At 42.5% G+C, this 22138-nt stretch overlaps 1 protein-coding gene across 4 annotated transcripts in view; it reads right to left on the minus strand.

Annotated features, from left to right (window-relative positions):
* FAT3 (FAT atypical cadherin 3) overlaps positions 1-16942 on the minus strand; it is a 760616-nt gene extending 743674 nt beyond the window's left edge. For all 4 annotated transcript variants that reach the window (XM_069080441.1, XM_069080440.1, XM_069080439.1 and 1 more), the window contains exon 1: positions 16398-16942. The gene's annotated coding sequence lies outside the window, so the exon portion shown is untranslated. The remainder of the gene's footprint in view (positions 1-16397) is intronic.
* Between the last annotated feature and the right edge of the window lie 5196 nt (positions 16943-22138).

The raw sequence follows: 22138 nt of genomic DNA on the forward strand, positions 1-22138 counted from the left end.
TATTATCTTCTGGGAAATGATAGCTTTTATAACAGCATCCTTTATCTTGTAAACAGAGTTTCATTCCTTTGAAGAGCCAGTTTCCCCAGTGATTTTAAAATCTGGTTTGATTTCCCAACAAAAGACTTTTCAGAAACATGGATGTATAAATCCCAGTATGCTTTTACAAGTGGGTTACTTTAACAGGCACCCAGAAGCAGGGCAATTGTGGTAAACCTCTTCAATTATGTCTCCAATCTCTAGTTGGAAAACAGAGCTAAACGATCCTACCCCCCTCAGAGGGACCCAGTGGGGCTAACTACAATGGCCCTCATGGCATACTGAAGGTACCTTGGGAATAAAAGTAATTTATTATCTCAAGGAATTCCACAGACCCAAGGGTTCTGCGGGCAAAGTGATCAAGGATTACCCAGTACTCAATTAACTAGCCTAGTGATGTCAAATATGCAGCCCACAATACAGCTGGAACCAAGTTAAAATATAATTGGGAAGCATTTAACAAAAATAAATAAAATATAATAAAACATAAATAACTTTAGTTTTAAACTAAGTCATTATGTAGCCAGCATGGATTCTTATTTACAGGTTAGTGGTTCTGTTTTCACTTGAGTTTGACACCACTGGACAGTGGTCATCTGGCAAAATAGCCAATTTTAACCTCAGACTGTCTTCTAAGTCCATGGTCCTAATTTTACAATAAAAATAATAATGCCTTACTTATACGTTTTTAAGTGGTTTTCTACTTTCTAAAGCACTTAACCATCATGCATTATCTCCACAGAGCTTTAAAACAATCCTGAGAAAACAAAACAACTCTCTTTTTTTTTTTTGGCCTTACAATCATCATCACCATCATACATATATGCATGCACCCACATACACACACACACACACACACACACACACACACACACACACACTCCAAGGTACCTGTGATTCATAAGGATTTTTCTTCAAATGACAGAATGCAACTTATCTATGTCTAGCCAGCCTGGGGCAGGGTCAGTTAACATGCTGAAGACCTTTCTCAATATCTTCTTACTTCCTAAGGGTAGCAGGGGAGCACTGGGGCCATCCACACATTATCCCTCCTTCTCTTTTTTTTTTGAGGGGGGGAGGGGGCAAGGAAATCATGGTTAAGTGACTTGCCCAGAGTCACACAGCTTTGGGGAGCCAGAGGTCTGGTTCAGGACTCAGATATTAAATCCTAATAGTGGATGTTAGAACAAAAGCTCTTGGAGAAGCGACTTTTTGTTGTTAGCTCCTGAGTTCTTTGCTATGGGTTACGTATAAGGATGTTACTTGAGTGCTGAGATCAATAGGCTATACCCCAAGATTTTAGTTAAGAGCCAAAATATTTGATTCAGCAATCTCTGGGTGGCCATCTCTAAATGTGATATCTTTTGAGGATTGCAGCTTTGGCTTTGAAGTTTGCTCTTAATTGTATCTGTTTATGATTGAGACTGCATTAGCAGGTACCTGAGGCCTAGATCAAAGGTCATACCCTAAGACTTTAGTCTCCTAGATAATAAATCCTTATCAAATTATCTATTCTGTGCTACTTCCAGGATACAACAGACTAAGGTAATGATAAGAAAACTCCATAGGGGGCGGCTAGGTGGCGCAGTGAGTAAAGCATCATGCCTGAGTCAGTAGGACCCGAGTTTGGTTCTGGCATCAGACACTCAACCCACACACACACAGACACACACACACAAAAACTAGCTGTGTAACCTTGGGCAAGTTACTTAACCCCAACTGCCCTCCAAAAGGCAAAAAAAAAAAAAAGAAAACCCCAGTCCACCTCCTTTGTCTCTTTTGCTCTATAAAAATTATAAGAATCAATAAGTACTAAGAATCAATAAATGGAGTTCATGGTTCTTCCTTGAAATACCCACATGGCCTGGTCATTTCTTATCCACATCTCCGATCATACTTAGTGCTAGACACTGAGTAGCCCACGACACACAGCTTGTAAATGTCTGAGGCCACATTTGAACTCAGGTCCTCCTGACTCCAGAGTCAGTGCTCTCTTCACTGTGCCACTTGGCTATCCCTATCCCTTCCTCCCAAAAGACCACCCCATCACCTTTTTTCAGTCCTTGATGACACTGTTTACTGTCAATGTTCTGTCATTTTTCAGTTGTGTCTGACTCCTAATGACCCCATTTGGGGTTTTCTTGGTAGGGAGACTGGAGTGGTTTGCCATTTCCTTCTCCAGCTAAATTTACAGATGAGAAAACTGAAACAAATATAGCTGAGTGACTTGCCCAGGGTCACAAAGCTAGTAAGTGTCTGAGGCCAGATTTGAACTCTGGAAGACTCATCTTCCTGACTCTAGGCCCCAGCCCTCTACCCACTGCTCCACCTCACCTGTCCCAATGGGATACTTCATTGTTTTTCTTTGTAGTTTCTTCATGACTATGTTGTAGCAGGCTTACCATCAAATATCTCTTCCCTAACCTCTGAGTGACATTCATTTCTGACTCTTCAGAGACAATAAAGTTTCACCAATTACAGCGACTTTCACAAGAAACTAATATTTACATATCACTTGAGGGGTTGCCAACTGCCTTATATGCATTATTTCTCTTGTGTATCACAACAACCATGCCAGGTAGATACTACAAGTATTATTACAGGTGAGGAAACTATAGATCAGAGAGGACAAAGACTTGCCCAAAGTCACCCTGGAAAACTGCATAAGAAGTGAGATTTGAGCCCAGGTTTTTCTGACTCCAGAACACCATTCTCCATGCCATACTTCCTTCCTTATCTTCCCTCTCTCTTGGGAGGCCTTCAAGCAGAGGGTGTATGACCACTTTCTTAGAGCTGGGATTCCTTTTGTATGTGGATTGGACTAGATATCTGCCAAGGTCCCTTTCAACCTTCAAATTCAATAATTTCATGACCTATATTGTTAAACATTTACCTAAGCTAACTTGCTACCATGCATGATTTCAATGATGGCAGAAAGCATTAGCAAATGATTAAGGACAAAGCTATCACCATTCCCATGCAAGTCTGCACCTATGGCGTATTCACAATGAACCTATGTCATCACCATAATAGTTTCTCTCTCTAACCTACAGTCAAACAAAAATAGATGGCAGTACAATGTGGTAGAAGAGGGGGGAAAGCAGCACAGGATCAGAGGTTCAGGGTTCAAATCCCAGCCTTGTCATTTTTACTACCTTTGTGACACTGGGCAAAGGTACTTTATATCATCTAAGGGCCTCCATTTTCCCATCTATAAAATGAGGTGGAGGGGTGGAGTGGAGTAACAGAACCTAAAGCCCTTCCCAGCTTTAATATGTATTCTGGTCTCCGGACACCCATGTTGCCCATCACTTGGGAACCAAACTTTAGGCAGGACAGGGAATACATCTATCTAGTTTACTCACTCTAGAAACCATCCCAACACTGCACCAGATCCTGACGTGGCTGTCTCTTACTATGTTTCACGAAGAAGACCATGGATACTACAAGGCTACTTAGCACCCCAAGGCTAGCATGACCACAATGTGCTCACTTTCACCAAACTGTGAACAGTCTGTCCGTAGCTACAGGAAAAATGGGATACTAGATTACTTTAAACAGCTCTCAATTAGAAATATACTTACACTAGTGAGAAAATAAGAAATCTCATAAAATGGGCTCTCCAATTAATATTTGTCTTTGGGAAAGCATGTAGCCCAAAGTAATCTTAACACTATGAATTTTGAATGATAAATACCTAGGAAAGTTTATGAAAAAATGTTTATCCCTACCTGGCTTTGTCTCAATATTTTCAAGTTATTACAGTATCATTTTACATGGATCTTTCAGTATTTGTAATCATCAAATATACTTTGGAAAGTAACAAATACTTAATGCTTCTCTGACCCTATAGGGTCTTCTCTGTGTAATTCACTCAGGTTCTTATTCAAATTCTTCTCCACTACCCACCCAACATGTTCTGTCAGTCTTTGTTTTTCTGAGATAATATCACATGTTGGTAATGCTAGAGGTGGTATCATAGCCATTGAACGCTAGATTTGGAAGTCAGGAAGAAAACCTGAGTTCAGAACCTATCTCTGACATTTGTTCAATGTATGATTGCAGGAAAAGTGAAGCTTCAATATGCAAGATTACAAAAGTGTGTGTGTGTGTGTGTGTGTGTTCAAATTTTGCTTCTAACATTTATTATCTATGTAACTATGGACAAGGCATAGAATGTCTCTAGCTTTATTACTTTTTTGTAAAATGAGAGTAGTACCTCCAATAAGATAAGATGTATGGTTTATTATATTAAATGTCAGTTACAAACATTATTATGACACATCCTACAAGAACCAGATCAAACCCCTTTACCAAGCCTTTCCTAATTATGATTATCTCCACTCTATCCTATTGAGTCCTACACTTCCATGAATGGTTAAGACCAGAACAACAATGTTGCACAGCAGAAAATGCACTGGACTTATAATTAGTCCTAAACTCAAGTTCCAATTTATCTTCTTAGTTTGGTAATTTACATCTGTGCCTTGCATTGTAAAAAGGGAACACCTGCATTAATTATCTACCCCACGAGGTTCTTGTATGATATAAATGGGTGTTTCATTTTTCCAACAAATAATCTGGGGTAGCATATATTTCCGTGAAATTGATCCTAGCTACACAAAGCTTTCATGGGAAAAACAGTGATCAAAGAAATAAGAGTAATAAAAATAATAATAGCATATACTTCACGTGCTTTAAGTTTTGCAAAGTATTATATTCGATCTCTATAACATCCCTATAAGGCAGGTGGTATTATCCCTATTTTACAGATGAGGAAAATGAGGCACAGAATGGGTAAGTGGTTTGCCCAGGGTCACACAGCTAGCAAATCTATGAAGCAGATTCATACATATGAAGCAGAGTAACTTCAGGTCCCACACTATCCACTGAGTCTAACTAGACCCTGGGACACAAAGACATAAATTCCAAGGGCATAACCAGGAAATAAATTACCCACAAATTACTTTTTAAAGTGCCTAATGACCAAAACCAAAACAAAAAAGGTAAAATTCATCTCACCTCCTGCTCCTCACTCTTCAGAGGCAATCAGATCAATCGCTATCTCTGATGCCACTGACCAACCCTGTCTGTACAACATTCTTAATAGAAACGATGGACCACAGCCAAGTGCCAAACTTGGGGTATGATGAAGCAACAAGAGCTGAGTGGGAGCGACCCCTAAGCGAAATAAACAATAGAGTTCTAATTTGGTCAAGAAGTAGGGGAGGTGGCTCAGTGGATAAAGCAATAGTCTTGGAGTAGACCCAAGTTCAAATCCAGTCTCAGATATTTCCTAGTTGTATGACTCTGTGAAGGTCATTTGACCTCTATTTGCCTCAGTTTCTTCAACTGCAAAATGGGGGAAATAACATTAACCACTTCCCAGAGTTGTCATGAGAATCAAATGGGATAAAATTTGTAAAGCATTGGCTACATAAGTAGGTATTAACAACAACAACCTTCAAGAAACCAGGGGAAAAAACCCACGGTGATCAAGAACAAGCTGGCATAGGCAGGTTTGGATGGCTAAAATGATCCAAGCACCATGAGCTTTTAATGAGTGAAACATGCCACAAGAGAGGCCCCCTGTTAATAAATCCAAATTCTGGTTCATCTAATTATAACATTTACTATTACATCTGACTATATAGACACGAGACTTCAACATCTCTTAATTATATTTAATTCCAGGAATAGTGTTCCATTTAATCACCACTCTAAAATGCTACAGAAATTTGACTATGAAAGTATCCAATTCTCCAGAGAGACTATCAAAGCAGACACGGAAGTCTGGGTCATCTCTTTTAAAAGTTATTGTCTTTTTATTTTTTAAATGAATCCTAAGAAGGACTCCTATACTAATCTCTCCACAGACTCCTGTTAAAATTCAATCACTTGCTTTTGCCTCACTATTGGGTGAGCAGTTCTATCTTTGCCATAAAAATCTGTAAAGATAGGTTTGACTGATAAACCTACTTTGGTTAAACTCCCAACCTGGCATGGGATCATGCCGCATGAAACATAACACACAGCTCAACCTCAAATCCAGCCAATCATAGCAGAAATTCCCATTATTTAACCTCCACTTAAGAGGAGACTTAAGAATTCCAAACCACAGTCTTAAAAATAGCCCTCAGATGTCCAAAATGTTAATCATATATTTCAACTTGAAAAGTCAACATAATACTACATTCATTCAATCAATACTTCCAGTCTCACAGGAGCTTCTCCAAACCACCCACAAATGTTCTAAGGCAGCTTTTTTAAAAAAATGCCTAAAGTTATCTGATGATACATATAACTGACATTTATACTGTCATTAAACACATCTGTCAATAAATTTAATCTGCATTACCCTAGCAAGTGTGTGGATATTTAGAAGTGTTAAGTAATATTCAGGAATATTTAGTAGTGTTAATAACTTAGGGTTTATTTAAAAGTGGAAAACATTAATAGCTGCTCGAGTGCTCACTTTCAACGTTCAATAGCATGGAAGAGGCTGATTATTTTTAAAAAATCAGATTGTTTGGGATTTGATTTAGCTTTCGTCCTGAAGCTACAATTAAATTTCCAGTTAACCTTTCCTATCTGTGATTCATTCAACAGCTGGATTAATCTTTGACATCTCCAAGGGGGTGGGAGGATGAAAAGTTACTTGCAAGCAGTCTGCAAAAGGACAAGTGTTAGTAAGCAGTGGGTGAATTTCCAAAAACAGTTCTTCCCCAGTGCTCAGAAACAAGGTAACCCAATGTAATACTGAGCAGAAGTCAAAAAACTTAATGAAGAAATGAGTAAAAAACTGAATCCATGAGAAAATGAGCACTTTCTTCTTGGCCCTCCTGGATACAGTTAATATGGCAAACGAAGCTTAGAATGGGAATAACTGGGGACCATGAGTATTTGTAGCATGATGGGTCTATAGGAATATCTATCTGTGTCCTGGATGGATGTTTAAAGTAAGATGGAGTTTAAAGTAAGCTAACTGGTCCTCGACTCCCCAGTGTCCTGGAGGTCATGTCAGTTACAAAGCTGACTCAGACATCTGAAATGAGAAGGGGACAGCCTAGGAGGTCTGGTCCTGGGAAAAGAATCTTCCAAAACTCATTCACCAGTTCTCTGGCACCCAGTGGGTTATTGGCCAGAGGTGGTGATGGAGTGATTTAGAATGAAAACTCAGAATAAATGTTTCCTTCTAACATCAAGTCAGCTCCACCTAGGGGACAGAAACAACTCTGAGAACAAAGGATGGAGTGAGGCTGAAGCTGAAAGGAACTGGGCTCCCCAGATTTCTCAGTCAAATCTGTTTTGTCTTCAGCTACAAGGATTTAAATTCAGTAGTGCCTCAAGGATGACATATATATTTAGGAACCAACAATTTCACGGAATCACAGAATCTCAGTTACCTGAAAGAGGAAATCCTTTCTACCCAGATGTGGACAAGTGGTCAATCAGTCTCTGCTTAAGGACTCGAGTAATAGGCAACCTGCTACCTCCCAAAATAGCCACCTATGAAACAACCTGCTTTTTCTAAATCTGCCTTTCAGCAACTTGTGCACAGGGCTCCTAATTCTGTCCCCTGGAGCTAAGGAGAACAAGTCTAAACCTTCTTCTATATGACAAAACAGGTTAAATAAATATCTGAAGATAACAATCATTTTCCGGCTAGATCTTTCCTGATCAAAACTCAATATCCCTAGTTCCTTCAACAGGATTATTTGGCATGATTTACAGTCCCCTTACAATTGGTAGCCATCCTTTGGATGTATTCCAATTCGTCTAAGTCCTTCCTAAAATATGGCACTAAGAACTGAGAATAATACTCTAAACGTGGTCCAAACAAGCCACATAACCGTGGCACTATCACCTCCAGGAGCAGGTAGTTGGCACAGCAGACCTGGAGCCAGGAAGATTCATCTTCCTGAGTTCAAATCCAGCTTCAGATACTTACTAGCTGTGTGACCCTGGGCAAGTCACTTAACCTCTTTGTCTCAGTTTCCTCATCTGTAAAATGAGCTGGAGAAGGAAATGGCAAACCACTCCAGTACCTTTGCCATAAAAACCCCAAATGGGGCTGTGAAGAGTCAGACATGACTGAAACAGCTTAACAGCAAGAACATAAAGTGTAAGCCTCTTTGGGTAGCTAGGCAGAGCAGGGGTAGAATGCTAGGGTTTTCCTGAGTTCAAATTTGGCCTCAGACACTTACTAGCTGTGTGACCCTAGGCAAGTCACTTAACCAGTTTGCCTCTGTTTCCTCATCTGTAAAACAAGCTGGAGAAGGAAATGGAAAATCATTCCAGTACCTTCACCAAGAAATACCCAAATGGGGTCATGAAGAGTCAGACATGACTGAAAAACAACTGAACATCTCCTCCATAGTCTGGACACTATATCTAAGGCAGTCTAAGTTAGCTTTCCTGACTGCCATGTCACTCTCAACTCAACAGATATCCTCTGAAATGGGGGCTCTGGACCAGAACATAGTTCTACTCCAGATCCACATTGAAAGCTCAAGAACAGGCACAGAGGGAAGTTGTGTAGCCCAGTGGTTTATTTTTTTTTTGTTTGGGGCTTTTTTTTTTCTTTTTAGAGGGGGGAAGGTAGGGCAATTGGGGTTAAGTGACTTGCCCAAGGTCACATGACTAGTAAGGGTTAAATGTCTGAGGCCAGATCTGAACTCAGGTCCTCCTGACTCCAAGACCAGTGCTCTATTCACTGCACCACCTGGCCTCCCCAAGCCTAGTGTTTTCAAGGAATTTATCCTGGGCTACAAAATTTCAGAAAGAACTTGCCCTACTCGGTCAAAAAAAAAAGCATAGTTAGATATAGATACAGATATAGATATAGATACAAATAGTCTAAGAGACTTGTTGACTACAACTTTATATATCACTTAAAGAAAATTTAATTATTGTCCCCATTTTACAGACAGTTAAACTAAGGCAAAGACAGTTTGTCTAAGATGTCGCCAATCAGTGATATATAGGGCCAAAACTCAGCTACAATGGCAACATTTGACTGTTTTAATACGCTTTTTTTCAGCAAATTCCTCCAGGCTCTTCTTTGAAATTCAGAGTTGATCAAAAATGGTTCACTGTATATAGAGACAGAAGGGTCTAAGACAGCATCTAGTCTAAACTGTTCATTTCACAGATGAGGAAAGTAAGGGTCAGAGATGTGAAGGGACTAAGTCATGGGCACATAATTCTTACATACCGGGGGTGGAATTCTAACCCAAATCTCTCTTAGCTACTTAAAAATGAAAACACTTTCTTATACTTCTAATACCTAATCTTCTTCCTTTTCCACCAATCCTCATCGTCAAACAGAAACGCCCTCAGAATTTTGAGAGAGGATGTAGACAATTGTCTATCACACTCCATTATTTCACTCCCTCACTCTCCTATCTCCATATTCACATACCTCTATGGCAGGAGTGAAAGAAGGAAAAACATCTACATCAAATACAAAAGGAATCTGAGTCTATGTGATGGAATGTTCTCTCCACTTTTTATGAGGATCATCACCCCAGCAAATCCATTCCAAAATTTCCCTCCAATCCATTTAATAAAGTTTAAACCTATCAAAACATTTCAATCCTTATTCAAGCAAAAGTTAAGTCAATCCTGAGTATGCTTCTCCAATCCAGGCCTTCTACAGCAGGTCATTTGGAACCTTGCTGGGAAATGTATAGCTTACTTTGGTTGGGCAGAAATTGGCTTGAGGACAGTTATAGAGATATCAGATGTACTCTTCTCAATACATTTAATCTGTGACATTAACCCACAGCTTGTTTTCTGTAATGGAAAGGTGGCATTTTCCTAACAATAATCTTAACAAGACATAAATAATTTCTATAAAAATTTGGGGAAGAGAAAAAAATATATATGTATACAAACACAAGTGTACATATAAATATAATGTAAGTTAAAATGCACATAAAAAAGGTCATCAGTCTAAAGTAATCAATTAGCACTCTGAGTCTAGCTCAACCAAGGATAAGACAGTTACCTTCAGAATTGTCTGGGGAGGTATCTCAGGTACAATCAACAAGTATTTTTTTTTTATTAAGCAATCGGGGTTAAGTAACTTGCTTAAGGTTACATGACCAGTTATTTCTGGGTGTGGTGCTGAGTGTCTGAACCCGGGATTCGATCTCCAGGTCATCCCAACACTGGAGCCGGTGCTCTTACTCGCTGAGCCACCTGGCCGCCCCTTACAAGTATTTATTGAATGTGTTGTAAAACACTATGTGGGGGAAGAGGGAGAAGACACAAAGCATTAGATAATACCTACCCACAAGGGATTTGTTACTTCACCAGGGAACCCAATACAAAACCTTGCACAAATGTATGCTCATGTGCAGGGTTGATCAGAGTAGTTCCTTCTCGTGGTCCTTTGTGGTTGTTATCTTTTCCTAAAAGTTGTTGTCTTTCAAGGCGTTTAAGGCCCCTCTGATCTTTTATAATCTCTGTAGGAACTCTGAAGGACAACTAGATGGTACAGTGGATAGAACGCTGGAGTCCTGGAGTCAGGAAAACCTGAGTTCAAACTCTGACCACGGACACTTCCCAGCTGTGTGATCTTAGGAAACTCAACCCTATTTGCCTCAGTTCCTTATCTGTAATAATGAAATGAAGAGAGAAATGACAAACCACTTCAGTATCTTTGCCAACAAAACCCCCAATGGAGTCACAAAGAGTGGGATAGAACAATACACTAACAAGAAACTCGGAATCCTTCTACTTTTGCCCCAGGTGATGTCATCTCTATTGTACTTGATCAAGTAAATTAGTGTATATGCCTTCTACAAAGGTCACTATAAGTGCCCTGCCCCAGGACCCCTGTCCTCTGTTATCCTTTCTGAAAAGCAAATGGCCAAACAACTTTGCTGTTCCTTGACTCCCTTATATAAGTCATCAGCAGGGGCAACAGTCTGGTCAGTGGGATATACAATGCCTGGAATATTGTAGTCCCTTAATAAATGGGTGCTTGCTTGTTTTTATCAACAGTACTAATGAAGCAATCTATTGGTAATCACTAAAACACTGTTTTTACCACCCTACCCCCAAAATATTAACTTGTACTTATATTCTGTACACACTTATTATGTGTATGTGTTCTTTCTGCCAAAATAATGTAAGCTCCTGGACTACTGCATTTTTATCTTTGTATCACTTTGTATCATCATTTAACACAGTGCTCAGCACATATCCTCAAGGATGTAGCAAGGGATAGGTCTAAGTCCTTTCATCAATCAATGAACATTTATGAAGGACCTATTATGTGCCAGGACTGTGCTAAGTGCTGGGGATAGAAAGAGGCAAAAGACAGTCCCTGCTTTCAAGGAGCTTACAATCTAAGTCCTTTATGGAAAGATATAATCAAGAGACTCAAAGGAAGTCTCACTAAGATGATCAAGGAATCAACCTCCTATAGCTCATAAATGTTTGCTGAATAATGAAAGGAAAACAATCAAAAAACAAAACTGCATGGAATAAAATGGTAAATTATGTAGTATACACAAGTCCTCAAAACAGTCCAAAGAGTATAAGATAGCATCATAGGGTTTGGACTTCATGGAAAGGGTTGAGATCTTTCTATAACATGGCAGGCAGGCACCTTGTGAAATGGTTTCTCTTTGGCATAATTAGAGAAGGTGGTTTGGGCTGAAGATGAGGCCTCCATTTTTCTACCATCAAATTCTTTTTTTCCTCTTCCATTCTAATCCTGTTGTTTATCATGAAAGTCAGAAAAAACAAGGTTCTTCAATATTCCCTTCCCTGGCAATCAAAAGGAAATCAATCTTGGTGGATAGGCCCACCTGATCCCAACAGATGATCTCTGTTTACCTATTCTGTCAACATACATGCCTCTCCTGATACGGACAGATTCTGCTTTGGGGAATTGCAGATCAGTCTTTCCAGACTAGAACATCTTCAGGGTTACAAGCCTTCTGTTGGTTTTCTAACCTGTCAAAGTCATCTTCTATTAGTACAGAGCGATCATAGCCAGACCTAAAGCATGTGGAATAGCCAGTATTTTTTAAGGGAGGGAAAAAAGAGTAGCAATTGCTGGCCATCTCCCTGGAAACTTAAGGGTAAGGGTCGTTTACTTGTTTTTGTATCACTCCCAATGCCAGGCCAAGTCTCTCTTCACTGCTAGTGAAGGAGCAAAAGCAAAAGGGACCTGGGAATGGCTTAAGAGAATGTGAAAGCAAGCATCCACATTCCTTCCCTTTTCTCCTCAGAGAAGAGAGCCAGCCTCAAAAGAAAAAGCCAGCTTCCCAGTCAACAAGAGAGAAGCCAGGGTTGAGAGAAGAAAAGCTGAACCCAGCTAACTGCAAGCCCCTAAGATAATGTCACCATTGTCCTATTTGTGTTATATGCTACTAATATTGCATAACCCCACAATAGCAAACCAAGGGCCTCTTCAGCCTAGCTGGGGATGGCTAAATACCCACTACTCACCGGTAATTGCCTACTTCATTCTACTGGACATACAATTCATCAGTCAGATTACAGCAGGTCACAGTGAAGCTTATGAGGAAGTCAGAGATGATAACATAACCAGACTCAACACAAGGCATTTATGTGAGCAACCCAAAGACTGATTGCTTTGCCAAAAAAACTAAAGGCTAGCAAAAAAAAAAAAAAAAACATAACACACAGGTCAGTGGGCACCCACTCTGTTTATTACTACTCATTCCATTTTTGAGCAGCTCAGCACATCTATAATTGCTAGTTAACAGGCAGGCTGGATCTCAGCTATTAACATTCCCAAAAAATGTCTCTGTCGCTAACTAGAAGGGGAGAAGGGATGATATTAAGTTATTTTCAGAAAACACTGCCAAGCTAGAGATAAGAAATGGTACCAACCCAACATCTGACTGATATTTGATCTCTGTACCAGTCTCCTTGCATGTGGATTTTTCAGTGTTCACTAGAGATGAAGATATTCTAAGTGGACAAGTCTGGAAACTTCTTCATCACAAAACAGTGTATAAAAAAACTTGGCTACTACCACTCCCAATCCACTCCATAGGCAAACTACCAAATGGTCAAAAAAAAAATTATACAACTTTTTCGATTTAACTTAGTTCAGAAAGACAACTTTGCTCTTTTCAAAAAATGTTAGAGACTTTATTGTCGAGGTGGGGGAAGGGGAAAGAGAAGCACGGAAAAGAGTCCAGCAACACTTCAAAGTTGGGGAGGGGGGAGTTTTTGTCTTTGTATTTTATGGTGCCCTGGTTTCCTGGCTGTTCTTTCTTCTCTCATAGTTCAACTGCTCCAATTTAGGAATCAAGTCTAACTCAAGGAAAAAAAAGATGAGGCACTAGAATTGATGATATTTCCTGGATTCTGCAAAACCTACCCCACCCCACCCCCACACACAAAGGCTCTCTCCCAGACTATAGTTTCCATGCCACAAACCTAAACATCACTCAAGCATTAGCTAAATTTTCAGGAACCTTTCGATGGCTGGGGAAACTAAATCCTCTGCCTCAAACAGGATGGTTGGTCCTATATTTGAATGCTCTTCTGTGAACAAGTCCTCAGTTCCTCGATGCCTGCCTCCCTGCCTTCCTTTTCAAAGAGGTGAACTTGCCTAGCCGCCCGGCTAAGGGGGCCAAGTATTCTGCAGTCTTTCCTATGGTTTCTCTGTGCATTTATTTTAATTGGGCTGGGGCTGAGGACGCAATCATAGCATCTAATCCTCACAACAAAGCGAGGATACAAATCCACAGTGATGAACAAACCAGCCTCCTCCCCCATCCCCTTCCTCCCACCACTATAGGTTCCTCTTAGAAAAGACAGGCATTCTGGCCCCAGAATTAATGCACCGGACTGGAGAATGAGGAAAGCAGCCCGCGCTTAGAGGAGGAAGAGAGGAAGAAGGGGGAAGGGGGGAAAGGGAGGGATGAAAGTGGCAGAGATTCGATTCTTCCCTTTTTTAACCATCGAGGGGGCACGAATAGAAATCAGAGCTGGTCAAGACCCCCGTGGGATCATCAGGCAGCTCTGAGCTCTGGAAAGACTAGCCTGTCGGCTCCCTCCCGCCCCCTCTGCTGTCTGGTCAGGTTGGAGAGTGGGGGAGGTTCAAGCTCGTTTGTCTGACACTTGTAAATGGAAGTGGGTTCCAACTTGGAAAACAAACGCGCTGGAGACTCAAGGGCGGGGGAGGAGGAGAAGAAGCAGGGAGGGAGGGGAAGGGAAGAAAGAGGAGGGTGGGAGCAAAAGAAGGGCCTCCACAATCTCAAACCCACCACCCGCCTCCCTCCAACCCCTCTCCCCATCCTTGACTGCTGCCCGAAGGCATGCAAACACCAGAATAAGCATCACAAGCAACTCCAGGCTGGGAGATTGGTAGCTCTGAGCCGAGCCTCTAGATGGAGGGGGGAGGAAAGAGAGGGTAGAGGCGCCGAAGGCAGCGGGAGCTGAAGCTCCGATCCCCAAGGACTGATGGACCGGCTGATGGTTACCCACGGCTTAGAGGCGGACAGGGGCGCTGAGCGCATCTCCTATCTCCTCCAGTCTTATCCCCCTCTTTCCTCTCTTCTACATCAGCTCTTGGGGTCCAAAGCAGAAGCGGCGGCGGCGCCGGCGGCAGCTCCTCTCTCTTCCTTCCCAGCTTCCTCCAGGGGACCACCTTCCCCCTCCACTCCCAGCTCTGCCCAGGGCACAAGGAGCAACAGCCTCCGGGGCTTTCCCTGCTTTCTGCGCTCCCTTCACCTTCACTCCAGCTTTGCCCCCTACCTCTTCCCTGGCTCCTTTCCCTCATTCCCCACACATCCCAGGCGGCGGCAGCCTAAGCAACCTCCCTTCCAAAAAGGACCTCTGCCACCCCTGCATCCTCACCATCTCAAGCCTCATCCTGCCCCCGCCCCCAGCCCATCATTCGCCTCTCTCCTCATTCCAGGAGCGGGAGGACAATCCCCCCCCCCTCCCCCGCAAGTGAACAATAAAAGTTGCTTCCAAAGAAGACGAATCCTCGCCTAACCACCTCTGAAGGGCTTGCGAGAACGGGGGGGGGAAGGAGGAAAACCAGCTCTTCCAAACCTACCCCAGTTTCCCTTCTTCTCTCCTCCCCGCCACCATTCTCCCCCGTTGACTTCAACACCTCCTCCCCACCCCAGGCAAGATGCACTTTCTGGGGGCGACCCCCACAGGACAGAGTCCGCGGCCGCGGATGCTGCACACGCCTATCCCCGGGGGAGATGAGTCCAGTCCTTCCTTCTTTGACCTCCCAAACTGCCAACCTTTTAGTCTCCCATCTCCTTCAGAAAAATAACGCACCCTCCAACCACCCATGAGCCAGTGCTGAAATGTGCCCCCGCATAACCCAAGAGACATGCCTGCACGATGCGTGCAAACCACAGCCGCCTCTCCTGCACCGCCTCGGCTGTGAGCAAGAAGAGAGCAAACCCATTGCTGGGGACCCAGCTAGCCAGGGCTAGGAGCACAGTCCCAGACTGCTCCAGTCTATCTTTAAAATTAAATACCATTCCCTCATGCCCGCCAAAAATGATGCACATTGCCAACGCAGCTTCTTCCCCCCTCCCTCGGTAAAGATATTGGGGACAACCTTCTCCTCCCTCCCTTATTACAGAATATACTTCCATATCCCCAGGACCAAAAGTACCTCTTCAACAGAGTCCAATCGTGGGCAATTAATTACTTGAGCCTCTGACTGCAGAACCACCACCAGCAAAAAAAGAAAAAAAAAAAAAAGGTGCGGAACACCGAACAGCATTTGCTAAGCCCCTCTCGGCCCCGGGGATCTCCGAGCCCCAGTCCCTGCTGCCTCGCGGCACCTTGCGAAGCGACCAAACTTGCGCCTCTAGTCCCCTCCAAGTGCACTGCATCCATAGGCATTCGAAAATCTAAACGGCGCAAAGCAGACAACCAGTGACAAAAGCGTGGGCACTCAGCCTGGGGCACTTTTCAGTCCACCTGCAGCTGGTTTCTGCTCAGCATCCCCGGGGCCACTCCCAAAGGTTTTCGTCTCCCCACCCCTAGCCAAGAACCCCAAACTTCTGCAACTCCAAAATGCCAGTCTCCTCTTTCCATACTGAACACCCTGGGCTGCTCTGAATGGATAAAACAGGCTCCTCTCGGCTGGCGGCAGCGGCAGCAGCAGCTCGGCTCAGCTCTGGCTCCCGGCTGTACAAGGAAGCAACTTTGCAAGGTGAAAAGTTTCCCCCACGCGTTTCGCCAGCTCTCGCCCCCCACACCTCGCATCACACAGTATTTGTGCACCCGGCAACTGGAGCTCTGCTCGGGAAGGAAAGATCCCACGCATCAAACCGAAAAACATAACAATAATATTTAAAATAAAAAATATAATACCCACGCACCCTTTCCTCCTCCAGCAAATCAGCAACTCCACCGCGAGCTTCCCCCGTTGTCTGGCTTCTAGAGGCGCTCCATGGGAAGAGGGAGCCCAGCGCCCGGCCGCTGCCACCCACCGCCACTGCAGTAGCCGCCCGGCGCAGAGCACACACCAGGACTGGGGCCGGGAGGAGAGGCGCTCCGCGTTCCGGCCGCTGCCAGGGGCTCGTAGAGGGGAGGAGGGGAGCCAAGAGGAGGAGAAAGAAAGGGGGGAGGGGGAGGAGGAGGAATGGGGGGTGATATCCCAACCCGCAGCTCCGATCACAGCGCAGCCTACCGGGAGGAGAGCCCAATCTCGACACGAGGCTCCGTCTCCCTGTGGCCGCTGCCCCTGCTGCTGCTGCTGCTGCGGCCGCCGCCGCTGCTGCTCCCGCCGCCGCCGCCGCCGCTTCCTCGGCTCCTGCCCCTGCTACTGCCTCTCTTTTCTCCCCCTATAAGATCAGACACGCACGCACACACAGTCCGCCGCGCTCGCTCTCGCGCCTCTCTAGGCTCTCCCTGGCTGTAGCTGTCTCCTCCTCCTAAACTGAGAGTGAAAGGGGAGAGGGAAGGAGAAGCATCACTAACAGGGATGACTGGGGATGAAGGGCTATAGCTATAGCGGAGGGGTTTGGGAGAGGGAGGTGGGTACAGAGAGAAGGAGATGGCCTATTGGAGGGCTCTGGGAGAAAGCAGGAGGGATCTCCTCCCTCCACCCCCACTACCTGGAAGCTAGACTAATTTTAGCAGGAGTCTTGAGGTCTTGAGGATGCCAATCAAAACACTATGGCATAAAAATACATTGAAGTCAACATTTGTAGAGCACTTATACTTTTCCAAGGCGCCTCCACATTCGTTATTTAATGTGATTTTTCAAAACCTTACAAGGCAGGTAGGGCAAGTGTTATGTTACCCCCATTTCCCAGATAAGGAAACGGAGGCACAGGAAAATTATGTGACTTAATAAGGATAAGGACCTAGACAAACAACCACCTGACCCTCTGCCAGAGTCACTTAGCTAGACCATTTTTAGTTTCTTGCCCACAGGACTCAAAACTGCCCTTTCACCCAATTTGGGGGCTCTGGACCCATCTAGTTCTCTGAGGGAAGAGTATTTCTAAGTCAGAAAGAATAATTCTTTAGTGATCTTATGATCTTCTCTCCTACTCTGACCTAAGGTTCCTCTGGTCACTTCTCTAAGACTGAGGAGAATATTGCTAAATCAGTCATCTAGATAGATTTGGCACTTGCGGGGTCAGGCAGGAACTCCAGCCTGCTATCTGCCTATTTACAGTTACTTTATTTTTGCACCAACTCCCCCACGCTGCCTCTAGACCTACTTTGGTATGCTGAAACAGATCAGTCACACAAACACCCCACTCTGTGTATCCTCTCACTTGGTTTTCTTTCCCTTCAAGCAGACATAGGAGGCATTAACACACCCCACTATATCATCTAACATCTGTCTCTCCAAATCAGGCACAAATCACTTTGCCTTGGATGCTCTGTCTGGGTTGCCTTTAACTAAAGTTGGGGCGGGCGGGGCAGCAGAGTGGGGGTGGGAGGGCAGACTAGTAAAAACCAGCTCAATGATTAGCATTTCCTTTCCTAGTGTGGATATGCCGCTCGGTCTGCCACCATTTCCCAAACGCTTCAGGTTCTCTCTGAGGATAGACTAGCAAAAATTGCTCTGAGAAACGGAGAGGGAGTTCACCAGAGCAGCTTTGAACTACTAATGGATTGAGTTTACCTTTCTTGTGTTCTCTCTTATTGCCTGATTCCTTTCCTCTTTACAGCTGCTACATAAAGACTCCACACCAATTCCCAAAGGTGAAAAGTTCCCTGTGAAAAGCACAGGGCCAGCCTTGCTACCCTGACTGCCCTCATAAAACACAGAGAGCGCTGGTCACCCTGCTCCTACAGTTTAATGGAAATACTAAAAAACCATGGCAGCTCCCCATGCATCAGCTAATTCAGGATAATTGGCACAAAGTGACCAAAGACCTTGCTGTCACTGAGGGCTTTAGAAGTACACTCTATAATGAAGGAAACAATTGGCAGCTCCCAGAAAAGCTTGCCTTTGCTCCAAGATGTTATAATATCAATAATTTTTTTCTGACTTTGTTTTGAGATCTGTAGCTATCACGCCATTAAAAAAAGGTTTATTGCCATTTAAATAAGCACCTTCATATTCCTGGTGACCAACAGAGTAAGCTTTGCATCAGAGATTTTAATAAATGAATGAATAAATTTACTACCAGAGTGGTTTTGAGAAGGTATTGAGGCAACATGGCACGCAGAATATGAATACTCACCTTGGATCAAGGCATCTGGTAGTTTGGCCTTGGGATGCTGAGAGAAGTAATGTTGGCAATTGGAAAAGATGCTTCTTATCTTCCTCATCTGGAAAACTGCCAGGTGAGTGGAGTAGTGGGCTCTAACTGGTCCTACTGTGCTTCCACTCAGGCAAATTGTGTGTGTGTGTGTGTGTGTGTGTGTGTGTGTGTGTGTGTGTAGGTGCCATTTGGTGCCTTGCAGATAAGTGCAAAAATCTATCTGACTTCCAGCCTTCCTAACACCGGAGGCAGTACACAGATGATAAAGTAAACTCTCTTTCCTACCAACCAGACATAAGCCATTACTAGCCCTGGGTAAGAGGCTTCCTGCAAGGATGATAGAGTGCTTTATCTTGGGCTGACATAGATTATAAATAGTGTGTACTGGGGGACAGGAACATCCCTTTGGGCATTTATTCTTTGCATAACACTCCATACATATTGCATTATTATTTTTGTTATTCTTTTTTTTTTAAGCAATTGGGGTTAAGTAACTTGCTCAAGGTTACATGGCCAGTTATTTCTGGGTGTGGTGCTAAGTATCAGAGCCTGGATTTGATCCCAGGTCATCCTGACTCTGGGGCTGATGCTCTTACTCACTGTGCTACCTGGCTGCCCCTATTTTTGTTATTCTTATTCCATAAATGATGAGATGTCATTCTTTTGCTTAAAAGCTTAATACTATTCCTATTGCCCAAAACCTTCCCATTACTTACAGTTTAAATTCTTCTACAGGTCACTTAAACCTCTACCCAATCTGGCCCCATAATACTTATCCAATCATTTCTCCCACTACTTCCTAAAACAAATACAAGTCCAATTGCCGCATCCATTTCTTAGCCATCCAATAAACATGCCTTGTTTATTCATGATTTATAGCCTTGTCCGAAACAGTTTCTCACTTTTAGATTGTGATGCCCTAGAGGGCTGGAGTTGTCTTTTAGCCCTTTTTGTATCCCCAGCACTTAGCACAGTGCCTGGCACATAGGTTCTTAAATATTTATTGACTGATTATCAACTGACCTGCCAACTAGTATGTTTCTTCCCTCCCCTTTGCCCAATAAAATCCTTCTTTCACATTCAAATGCTTCCTTTTCCATAAGTCCTTTCTAGACCATTCCAATCCAAGGTATGCTCCCTCTTTTGGCTCCTTTAGCAATTAGTTTTGATATTACTTTTGAGGGATGGGTATTTAATCACATATTGCTTTGCATTTTTTTACTTAAATCTTCCATGATTTGACTCCCCAATTAAACTGTAAGCCCTTGGAGGGTAGGGATCTTCTCCTACATTTTTGTTTATTCCCCTTAGCATCTGGCACAATAGTATACACACATGCAGTCAGTGAATAAATGAATGAATATGGCATATTTATCTTCAAATAATTTTTATATCTATTTCATAACACATTAATTTGATCCCTGGAATAATCCTGTGGGATATATAATGAACATTTCATTCTTATGTTATGGAAAGGAAAACGAGACAGAAGAGATGTTTAATTATGTCTAAGGTCACATAATAAGGGAGGGAATGAGTTCTGAGCACTGTCTTCTAGATTTTATGGGCAGCATATATATCACATTTAGTTGCTTGTAGGTAAAGAATCTTACAAATGCACAAGTCCAATAATAACCTAAATAATCAAAATAAAATCACGTTAATGCTTATATTTCTGACTTCTTTTATTTAGTAATATTCAAATGATATTTCAAAACCATCAGCAATGATGACACTTGCTGGATTTCCCTGTATATTACCACTTACTCCTCCGATCAAGGGCATCTCCTCCCTCACAATTACAATACATGACCTAGTCTCCACCTTAACTGAAAAAATTTAGTCCACTCCCTCAATTTCATTCCCTCATTCCTCATAACTTGTTAAGACATTACCCACTTTCACTTTGCTCCTTCTCACTGCAGAAGAGGTACCTTTCCTTCTCACTAAAGTTAATGCCTCAATCTCTGAGGCATTGATCCCACTCCCCTGCCCCTACTTTAATGACCTTACTCCAGCTTAATCCACTCTCTAAAGCATTAGCAATCTCTCCTTCACTATAAGGTCCTTTAAATCTGCCTGCAAACTTGCTCAGGTCTCATAAATTCATAAATAAAATAGCTTGTCCTTGACCCTTCAGTACCCCAGCTCTTTCCTCCTCTTTGCTGTTAACTTTATTGGAAAAAGTTGTCTTAACCCAAGGTTTCCATTTCCTATTCCATCCTCTAGGCCTTGCAAGTTGGAGTCTATGGAGTCTATCGCACTTGTTTGTAGCCTTTGCAACTACTGAAATTGGTCTTTCAAGGTTACCAGGAACCAACCAAACCCCCACATTCAATGCAGTTATAAAAATATCTTTACAAAGTACATCAAACAATATTAAGGATAACAATATTAAAATCAGCTAAATTTGGATTGTGATGAGACATCTTAATTCTCCCAGTGATCTGTACTCCACCAAATCACCTTGTATTTATTTTTATATATTTAGTATCTGTTTTTTTGCACGTGCTGTTTTACCTCAGTAAAATGTAAAATCCTTGAGGGCAGAGAATGCTTCATTTTTGTCTTTGTGTTTGAATACCAGTTATGGCACAAAGTAAGTACCCAATAAATGCTCATTCAATCAAATTGGATTGATGGTTGACCCTAAACAGCAGATTAACAGAAAAGCATACTTTGTCCCTTTCAGTGGAAAAGTATGGAGCTATGGAGATAGAAATTGTATTTGCTGTCAGAATAGGCCTGTTCATAGTCAAGTTTATTTAACAGTTTTACTTTATTATAAGAAAGAGTTCACTTGAAAGTATACTGGAAATGATTTTGATATGAAAAGCAAAATAGTCATTAATCAATAATTCAGAAAAATAGTGTAGGTATAGAATAGGTAATCCTATTTTACTTAACACAAAACTAACAAACAATAAAGGAATGATTAAAGTAGAGAGAGACCTACTATTCAATACAGAGCAGCTAGGTGGCACAGTGTGTAGAGTGCCCATTGTGGAGTCAGGAGAACTTGAATTCAAATACATCCTCAGACACTTACTAGCTATGTGACCTGGGGCAAGTCACTTAATCCTTTTTGCCTCAGTTCCTCATCTATAAAAATAAGATGGAGAAGGAAATGGCAAACCACTCTGGCACCTTGGTCAAGAAAACCCCAAGTGGGGTCACAGAGAGGTGGACATAACTGAAAAGACTTAACAACAACTATTCAAGATATATTTAGAAAAGAATACTAGCAAACACTTTAGTAGGAATTAATAACTATGATATTTAAATTACTCTCGAAAAAGAACACACTTTACCAAACTCTTTCATGAGAAAAATACAGTACTAAAACCTAACTGAGGGGTAATAAAACAAAAAAAGAGAACAATAGACCAATA

Source organism: Petaurus breviceps, unplaced genomic scaffold (genome assembly GCF_028583685.1).
Source record: "Petaurus breviceps papuanus isolate PSGF00001 unplaced genomic scaffold, PetGlider_PUasm1.0 91133, whole genome shotgun sequence".
Classification (NCBI taxonomy): Eukaryota; Metazoa; Chordata; class Mammalia; order Diprotodontia; family Petauridae; genus Petaurus; species Petaurus breviceps.